Source organism: Heterodontus francisci, unplaced genomic scaffold (genome assembly GCF_036365525.1).
Source record: "Heterodontus francisci isolate sHetFra1 unplaced genomic scaffold, sHetFra1.hap1 HAP1_SCAFFOLD_93, whole genome shotgun sequence".
Classification (NCBI taxonomy): Eukaryota; Metazoa; Chordata; class Chondrichthyes; order Heterodontiformes; family Heterodontidae; genus Heterodontus; species Heterodontus francisci.
Genome location: NW_027140438.1, coordinates 4011695 through 4021610, shown reverse-complemented (window position 1 = coordinate 4021610; position 9916 = coordinate 4011695).

The window sequence follows — 9916 nt, the reverse complement described above, 5'->3', positions numbered from 1 at the left end:
GAGTGATGGACAGCGTCAGAGAGATTGTGAGTGTGTCAGAGAGTTTCAGAGAGTGTCAGAGAGTGAGAGAGAGTGTCTGAGAGTGTCTGAGAGTAACAGAGAGTGTCTGAGAGCTTCAGAGAGTGCCAGAGAGTGATAGAGAGTGTCTGAGAGTCTCAGAGTGTGTCAGAGAGTGTCAGAGAGTGATAGGGAGAGATAGAGAATGTCTAAGAGTGTCAGAGAGTGTCAGAGAGTGATAGAGAGAGTCAGAGAGTGATGGAGAGAGTCTGAGTGTGTCAGAAAGTGTCAGAGTGTGTCAGAGAGTGTCAGAGAGCGATAGAGATTGTCAGAGAGCGATGGAGAGTGTCAGAGAGACTGTGAGTGTGTCAGAGAGTTTCAGAGAGTGTCAGAGAGTTTCAGTCAGTGCCAGAGAGTGATAGAGAGTGTCTGAGAGTGTCAGAGTGTGTCAGAGAGTGTCAGAGAGTGATAGGGAGTGATAGAGATTGTCTGAGTGTGTCAGAGAGAGTCAGAGAGTGATAGAGAGTGATAGAGAGTGATAGAGAGTGTCAGAGAGTGATAGAGAGTGTCTGAGAGTGTCAGAGTGTGATAGAGAGTGATAGAGAGTGTTAGAGAGTGTCAGAGAGTGATAGAGACTGTCTGAGAGTGTCAGAGAGTGTCAGAGAGTATCTGAGAGTGTCAGAGAGTGACAGAGAGTGATAGAGTGTCAGAGAGTGATAGAGAGAGTCAGAGAGTGATGGAGAGAGACTGAGTGTGTCAGAAAGTGTCAGAGAGTGTCAGAGAGCGATAGAGATTGTCAGAGAGCGATAGAGAGTATCAGAGTGTGTCAGAGAGTGTCAGAGATTGTCAGAGAGTGAAGGAGAGTGTCAGAGAGAGTGTGAGTGTGTCAGAAGGTTTCAGAGAGTGTCAGAGAGTGAGAGAGAGTGTCTGAGAGTGTCTGAGAGTGACAGAGAGTGTCTCAGAGTTTTAGTGTGTGCCAGAGAGTGATAGAGAGGGTCTGAGAGTGTCAGAGTGTGTCAGAGAGTGTCAGAGAGTTTTAGGGAGTGATAGAGATTGTCTGAGTGTGTCAGAGAGAGTCAGAGAGTGATAGAGAGTGATAGAGAGTGTCAGAGAGTGATAGAGAGTGTCTGAGAATGTTAGAGAGTGATAGAGAGTGATAGAGAGTGCCAGAGAGTGATAGAGAGTGTCTGAGAGTGTCAGAGTGTGTCAGAGAGTTTCAGAGAGTGATAGAGAGTGTCAGTGAGTGATAGAGAGTGTCTGAGAGTGTCAATGATTGATAGAGAGTGTCTGAGAGTGTCAGAGAGTGATAGAGAGTGTCAGAGAGTGATAGAAATTGTCAGAGATTGTCAGAGTGTGTCAGAGTTTGATAGAGAGTGAGAGAGAGTGTCTGAGAGTGTCAGAAAGTGTCAGAGTGTGTCAGAGAGTGATAGAGAGTGATAGAAAGTGTGAGAGAGTGATAGAGAGTGATAGAGAGTGTCTGAGAGTGATAGAGAGTGTCTGAGAATGTCAGAGACTGTCAGAGAGTGATAGAGAGTGATAGAGAGTGTCAGAGAGGGTCAGAGAGTGTCAGAGCGTGATAGAGAGTGATAGAGAGTGATAGCGAGTGTCTGAGAGTGTCAAATTGTGTCAGAGAGTGATAGAGAGTGATAGAGAGTGTCAGAGAGTTTCAGAGTGTGTCAGAGAGTGTCTGAGAGTGACAGATAGTGTCTGAGGGTGTCAGTCAGTGTCAGAGAGTGATAGAGAGTTTCTGATAGTGTCAGAGAGTGTCAGAGTGTGTCAGAGAATGTCAGAGAATGTCAGAGAGCGATAGAGTCTGTCAGAGTGTGTCACAAAGAGTCAGAGAGTTTCAGAGAGTGATAGAGATTGTCAGAGAGTGTCAGAGTGTGTCAGAGAGTGTCAGAGAGTGATAGAGAGTGTCAGACAGAGTGTGAGCGTGTCAGAGAGTTTCAGAGAGTGTCAGAGAGTGAGAGAGAGTGTCTGAGAGTTTCAGTGAGTGTCGGAGAGTGATAGAGAGTGTCTGAGAGTGTCTGAGAGTGTCTGACAGTGATAGTGAGTGTCTGAGAGTCATAGAGAGTATCTGACAGTGACAGAGACTGTCAGAGAGTGTCAGAGAGTTATAGAGAGTGTCCGAGAGTGAACGAGAGTGACAGAGAGAGATAGAGTGTGATAGAAAGTGTCTTCGAGTGTCAGAGAGTGTCAGAGAGAGATAGAGAATGTCAGAGATTGTCAGATGTGTGTCAGAGAGTGCCAGAGAGTGTCAGAGTGTGTCAGAGAGTAACAGAGAGGGATAGAGAGGGATAGAGAGTGTCTGAGAGTGTCAGAATGTGTCAGAGTGTGTCAGAGAGTGAAAGAGAGTGATAGAGAGTGTCTGAGAGTGTCAGAGTGTGTCAGAGAGTTTCAGAGAGTGATAGAGAGTGTCAGTGAGTGATAGAGAGTGTCTGAGAGAGTCAATGATTGATAGAGAGTGTCTGAGAGTGTCAGAGAGTGATAGAAATTGTCAGAGATTGTCAGAGTGTGTCAGAGTTTGATAGAGAGTGAGAGAGAGTGTCTGAGAGTGTCAGAAAGTGTCAGAGTGTGTCAGAGAGTGATAGAGAGTGATAGAAAGTGTGAGAGAGTGATAGAGAGTGATAGAGAGTGTCTGAGAGTGATAGAGAGTGTCTGAGAATGTCAGAGACTGTCAGAGAGTGATAGAGAGTGATAGAGAGTGATAGAGAGTGTCAGAGAGTGTCAGAGAGGGTCAGAGAGTGTCAGAGAGTGATCGAGAGTGATAGCGAGTGTCTGAGAGTGTCAAATTGTGTCAGAGAGTGATAGAGAGTGATAGAGAGTGTCAGAGAGTTTCAGAGTGTGTCAGAGAGTGTCAGAGAGTGATAGAAAATGTCAGAGAGTGGTCGAGAGTGTCTGAGAGTGTCTGAGAGTGTCTGAGAGTATCTGAGAGTGTCAGAGAGTGACAGAGAGTGATAGAGTGTCAGAGAGGGTCAGAGAGTGTCAGAGAGTGATCGAGAGTGATAGCGAGTGTCTGAGAGTGTCAAATTGTGTCAGAGAGTGATAGAGAGTGATAGAGAGTGTCAGAGAGTTTCAGAGTTTGTCAGAGAGTGTCAGAGAGTGATAGAAAATGTCAGAGAGTGATCGAGAGTGTCTGAGAGTGTCTGAGAGTGTCTGAGAGTGACAGAGAGTGTCTGAGGGTATCAGTCAGTGTCAGAGAGTGATAGAGAGTTTCTGATAGTGTCAGAGAGTGTCAGAGTGTGTCAGAGAATGTCAGAGAGCGATAGAGTCTGTCAGAGTGTGTCACAAAGAGTCAGAGAGTGTCAGAGAGTGATAGAGATTGTCAGAGAGTGTCAGAGTGTGTCAGAGAGTGTCAGAGAGTGATAGAGAGTGATAGAGAGTGTCAACAGAGTGTGAGCGTGTCAGAGAGTTTCAGAGAGTGTCAGAGAGTGAGAGAGAGTGTCTGAGAGTTTCAGTGAGTGTCGGAGAGTGATAGAGAGTGTCTGAGAGTGTCTGAGAGTGTCTGAGAGTGTCTGAGAGTGTCAGCGAGTGATAGAGAGTATCTGAAAGTGTCTGGGAGCGTCAGCGGGTGATAGAGAGTGATGGATAGTTTCTGAGAATGTCAGAGAGTGTCAGAGAGTGAAAGAGAGTGATAGAGAGTGTTTGAGAGTGTCAGAGAGTGACAGCGCGTGTCTGAGAGTGTCAGTGAGTGTCAGAGAGTGTTTAGAGAGTGTCTGAGAGTGTCAGAGATTGTCAGAGATTGTCAGAGTGTGTCAGAGTGTGTCAGAGTGTGTCAGAGAGTGATAGAGAGTGATAGAGAGTCTCTGAGAGTGTCTGAGCGTGTCAGAGTGTGTCAGAGAGTGTCAGTGGGTGATAGAGAGTGTCAGAGAGTGGTAGAGAGTGTCTGAGAGTGTCAGAAAGTGATAGAGAGTGTCAGAGAGTGATAGAGTGTGTCTGAGAGTGTCATAGAGTGTCAGAGTGTGTCAGAGAGTGTCAGAGAGTGTCAGAGAGTGATAGAGAGTGATAGAGAGTGTCTGAGTCTGTCAGAGTGTGTCAGAGAGTGATAGAGAGTGATAGAGAGTGTCTGAGTCTGTCAGAGTGTGTCAGAGAGTGTCAGATCGTGTCAGAGAGGGTCAGAGTGGGCCAGAGTGTGCCAGAGTGTGCCAGAGAGTGATAGAGAGTGATAGAGAGTGATGGAGAGTGTCAGAGAGTTTCATAGAGTGATAGTGTCAGAGAGTGATATAGAGTGATAGAGAGTGTCTGAGAGTGTCTGAGAGAGTCAGAGAGTGTCTGAGAGCGTCAGAGAGTGTCTGAGAGTGTCTGAGAGTTTCAGTGAGTGTCAGAGAGTGACAGAGAGTGTCTGAGAGTGTCTGAGAGTGTCAGCGAGTGTTAGAGAGTGACAGAGAGTGTCTGAGAGTGTCAGCGAGTGATAGTGAGTGTCTGAGAATGTCAGAGAGTGTCAGAGAGTGATAGAGAGTGTCAGAGATTGATCGAGAGTGTCTGAGAGTGTCTGTGAGTGACAGAGTATGTCAGAGAGTGAGAGAGAGTGTCAGAGATTGTCAGAGTGCGTCAGAGAGTGTCAGAGAGTGTCAGAGTGTGTCAGAGAGTAACAGAGAGGGATAGAGAGTGATAGAGAGTGTCTGAGAGTGTCAGAAAATGTCAGTGTGTCAGAGAGTGATAGAGAGTGATAGAGAGTGTCTGAGAGTGTCAAAGTGTGTCAGAGAGTGTCAGAGAGTGATAGAGATTGATAGAGAGTGTCTGAGTCTGTCAGAGTGTGTAGAGAGTGTCAGATAATGTGTCAGAGAGCGTCAGAGTGGGCCAGAGTGTGCCAGAGAGTGATAGAGAGTGATGGAGAGTGTCAGAAAGTTTCATAGAGTGATAGATAGTGTCAGAGAGTGATATAGAGTAATAGAGAGTGTCTGAGAGTGTCTGAGAGAGTCAGAGAGTGTCTGAGAGCTTCAGAGAGTGTCTGACAGTGTCAGAGAGTGATGGAGAGTGAAAGAGAGTGTCATAGAGAATCTGAGAGTGTGAGGGAGAGATAGGGAGTGTCATAGAGGGATAGAGAGTGAAAGAGAGTGTCTGACAGCGTCAGAGATTGTCAGACAGTGTCAGAGAGTGATAGGAAGTGTCTGAGACTGTCTGAGATTATCTGCGAGTGTCAGAGAGTGTCAGAGTGTGATAGAAAGTGTCAGAGAGTGTCTGAGAGGTTCAGAGAGTGATATAAAGTGTCAGAGAGTGTCTGAGAGAGTCAGCGAGAGTCAGAGAGTGTCAGAGAGTGAGAGAGAGTGTCCGAGAGTGTCAGAGAGAGATAGAAGGTGATAGAGAATGTCAGAGATTGATCGAGAGTGTCTGAGAGTGTCTGTGAGTGACAGAGTATGTCAGAGAGTGATAGAGAGTGTCAGAGATTGTCAGAGTGTGTCAGAGAGTTTCAGAGAGTGTCAGAGTGTGTCAGAGAGTAACAGAGAGGGATAGAGAGTGATAGAGAGTGTCTGAGAGAGTCAGAGAGTGCCAGAAAGTGTCAGAGTTTGATAGAGAGTGCCAGAGAGTGTCAGAGAGTGCCAGAGAGTGTCTGAGAGTGTCTGAGAGTGTCTGAGATATTCTGAGAGTGTCAGAAAGTGATAAAAAGTTTCAGAGAGTGTCTGCGAGTGTCAGACAGTTGCAGCGAGTGATAGAGAGTTTCAGAGAATGCCTGAGAGTGTCAGTGTGTGTCAGAGAGTGTCTGAGAGTGTCAGAGAGTGATAGAGAGTGATAGCGAGTGTCTGGGAGTGTCACAGAGTGTCAGAGTGTGTCAGAGAGTGATAGAGAGTGTCTGACAGTGTCATAGAGTGATAGAGAGTGTCTGAGAGTGTCAGTGTGTGTCAGAGAGTGTCTGAGAGTGTCAGAGAGTGATAGAGAGTGATAGCGAGTGTCTGGGAGTGTCACAGAGTGTCAGAGTGTGTCAGAGAGTGATAGAGAGTGTCTGACAGTGTCATAGAGTGATAGAGAGTGTCTGAGAGTGTCAGAGAGTGATAGAGAGTGTCAAATTGTGTCAGAGAGTGATAGAGAGTGTCAGAGAGTTTCAGAGTGTGTCATAGAGTGTCAGAGAGTGATATAAAGTGTCAGAGAGTGTCTGAGAGTGTCTGAGAGTGTCAGAGAGTGTCAGAGTGTGTCAGAGAATGTCAGAGAGCGATAGAGTGTGTCAGAGTGTGTCAGAGAGTGTCAGAGAGTTTCAGAGAGTGATAGACAATGTCAGAGAGTGTCAGAGTGTGTCAGAGAGTGTTAGAGAGTGTCAGAGAGTGTGTGAGTGTATCAGAGAGATTCAGAGAGTGTCAGAGAGTGAGAGAGAGTGTCTGAGAGTGTCTGAGAGTGACAGAGAGTGTCTGAGAGTTTCAGTGAGTGTCAGAGAGTGACAGAGAGTGTCTGAGAGTGTCTGAGAGTGTCAGCGAGTGTTAGAGAGTGATAGAGAGTGTCTGAGAATGTCAGAGAGTGTCAGAGAGTGATAGAGAGTGTCAGAGATTGATCGAGAGTGTCTGAGAGTGTCTGTGAGTGACAGAGTATGTCAGAGAGTGATAGAGAGTGTCAGAGATTGTCAGAGTGTGTCAGAGAGTGTCAGAGTGTGTCAAAGAGTAACAGAGAGGGATAGACAGTGATAGAGAGTGTCTGAGAGTGTCAGAAAATGTCAGAGTGTGTCAAAGAGTGATAGAGAGTGATAGAGAGTGTCTGAGAGTGTCTGTGAGTGACAGAGTATGTCAGAGAGTGATAGAGAGTGTCAGAGATTGTCAGAGTGTGTCAGAGAGTTTCAGAGAGTGTCAGAGTGTGTCAGAGAGTAACAGAGAGGGATAGAGAGTGATAGAGAGTGTCTGAGAGTGTCAGAGAGTGACAGAAAGTGTCAGAGTTTGATAGAGAGTGTCAGAGAGTGTCTGAGAGTGTCTGAGAGTGTCTGAGAGTGTCTGAGAGTGTCTGAGATATTCTGAGAGTGTCAGAAAGTGATAAAAAGTTTCAGAGAGTGTCTGCGAGTGTCAGACATTTGCAGCGAGTGATAGAGAGTTTCAGAGAATGCCTGAGAGTGTCAGTGTGTGTCAGAGAGTGTCTGAGAGTGTCAGAGAGTGATAGAGAGTTTTAGCGAGTGTCTGGGAGTGTCACAGAGTGTCAGAGTGTGTCAGAGAGTGATAGAGAGTGTCTGACAGTGTCATAGAGTGATAGAGAGTGTCTGAGAGTGTCAGAGAGTGATAGAGAGTGTCAAATTGTGTCAGAGAGTGATAGAGAGTGTCAGAGAGTTTCAGAGTGTGTCAGAGAGTGTCAGAGAGTGATAGAAAGTGTCAGAGAGTGTCTGAGAGTGTCAGAGAGTGTCAGCGAGTGTCAGAGAGTGTCAGAGTGTGTCAGAGAATGTCAGAGAGCGATAGAGTGTGTCAGAGTGTGTCAGGGAGTGTCAGAGAGTTTCAGAGAGTTTCAGAGAGTGATAGAGAGATTCAGAGAGTGTCAGAGTGTGTCAGAGAGTGTCAGAGAGTGTTAGAGAGTGTCAGAGAGAGTGTGAGTGTATCAGAGAGATTCAGAGAGTGTCAGAGAGTGAGAGAGAGTGTCTGAGAGTGTCTGAGAGTGACAGAGAGTGTCTGAGAGTTTCAGTGAGTGTCAGAGAGTGACAGAGAGTGTCTGAGAGTGTCTGAGAGTGTCAGCGAGTGTTAGAGAGTGATAGAGAGTGTCTGAGAGTGTCAGCGAGTGATAGAGAGTGATAGAGAGTGTCTGAGAATGTCAGAGAGTGTCAGAGAGTGATAGAGAGTGTCAGAGATTGATCGAGAGTGTCTGAGAGTGTCTGTGAGTGACAGAGTATGTCAGAGAGTGATAGAGAGTGTCAGAGATTGTCAGAGTGTGTCAGAGAGTGTCAGAGAGTGTCAGAGTGTGTCAAAGAGTAACAGAGAGGGATAGACAGTGATAGAGAGTGTCTGAGAGTGTCAGAAAATGTCAGAGTGTGTCAGAGAGTGATAGAGAGTGATAGAGAGTGTCTGAGAGTGTCTGAGAGTGTCAGAGTGTGTCAGAGAGTGATAGAGAGTGTCAGTGAGTGATAGAGAGTGTCTGAGAGTGTCAGAGATTGATAGAGAGTGCCAGAGTGTGTCAGAGAGTGTCAGAGAATGTCAGAGTGTGTCAGAGAGTATCAGAGAGTGATAGAGATTGTGAGAGAGTGTCAGAGAGTGTCAGAGACTGTCAGAGTGTGAAAGAGAGTGTCAGTGAGTGATCGAGAGTCTCTGAGAGTGTCAGAGTTTGATCGAGAGTGATAGAGAGTGTCTGAGAGTGTCAGAAAGTGATAGAGAGTGTCTGAGAGTTTCAGAGAATGTCAGAGAGTTTTAGAGAGTGTCTGAGAGTGATAGAGAGTGTCTGAGAGTGTCAGAGATTGTCAGATTATGTCAGAGTGTGTCAGAGAATGATGGAGAGTGACAGAGAGTGTCTGACAGTGTCAGAGAGTGTCAGAGTGTGTCAGAGAATGTCAGAGAGCGATAGAGTGTGTCAGAGTGTGTCAGAGAATGTCAGAAAGTGTCAGAGAGTGATAGAGAGTTTCAGAGAATGTCAGAGAGTGATAGGGAGTGTCTGAGAGTGATAGAGAGTGTCTGAGAGTGTCTGAGGGTGCCAGACAGTGTCAGAGAATGACAGAGAGTGTCTGAGAGTGTCTGAGAGTGTCTGAGGGTGTCAGACAGTGTCAGAGAATGACAGAGAATGACAGAGAGTGTCTGAGAGTGTCAGAGATTGTCAGATTGTGTCAGAGTGTGTCAGAGAGTGATGGAGAGTGATAGAGAGTGTCTGACAGTGTCAGAGAGTGTCAGAGTGTGTCAGAGAATGTCAGAGAGCGATAGAGTGTGTCAGAGAGTGTCAGAAAGAGTCAGAGAGTGATAGAAAGTGTCAGAGAGTGTCTGAGAGGTTCAGAGAGTGATATCAAGTGTCAGAGAGTGTCTGAGAGAGTCAGAGAAAGTCAGAGAGTGTCAGAGAGTGAGAGAGAGTGTCCGAGAGTGTCAGAGAGTGATAGAGAATGTCAGAGTGATCGAGAGAGTCTGAGAGTGTCTGTGAGTGACAGAGTATGTCAGAGAGTGATAGAGAGTGTCAGAGATTGTCAGAGTGCGTCAGAGAGTGTCAGAGAGTGTCAGAAAATGTCAGAGTGTGTCAGAGAGTGATAGAGAGTGATAGAGAGTGTCAGAGAATGTCAGAGTGTGTCAGAGAGTATCAGAGAGTGATAGAGAGTGATCGAGAGTGTCAGAGACTGTCAGAGTGTGTCAGAGAGTGATGGAGAGTGATAGAGAGTGTCTGAAAGTGTCAGAGAGTGTCAGAGTGTGTCAGAGAATGTCAGACAGTGATAGAGTGTGTCAGAGTGTGTCAGAGAGTGTCAGAGAGTCTCAGAGAGTGTCAGAGAGTGATAGAGAGTGCCAGAGAGAGTGTGAGTGTGTCAGAGAGTTTCAGAGAGTGTCTGAGAGTGAGCGAGAGTGTCTGAGAGTGTCTGAGAGAGACAGAGAGTGTCTGAGAGTTTCAGTGAGTGTCAGAGAGTGATGGAGAGTGTCTGAGAGTGTCTGAGAGTGTCAGCGAGTGATCGAGAGTGATAGAGAGTGTCTGAAAGTGTCTGAGAGTGTCAGCGAGTGATAGAGAGTGATAGAGAGTTTCTGAGAATGTCAGAGAGTGTCAGAGAGTGAAAGAGAGTGATAGAGAGTGTCTGAGAGTGACAGAGCGTGTCTGAGAGTGTCAGTGAGTGTCAGAGATTGATAGTGAGTGTCTGAGAGTGTGAGAGAGTGTCAGCGAGTGACAGAGAGTTTCTGAGAGTGTCAGAGATTGTCAGAGTGTGTCAGAGAGTGATAGAGTGTGATAGAGAGTGTCTGAGAGTGTCTGAGAGTGTCAGAGTGTGTCAGAGAGTGTCAGAGAGTGTCAGTGAGTGATAGAGAGTGTCTGAGAGTGTCAGAAAGTGTCAGAGTGTGTCAGAGAGTGA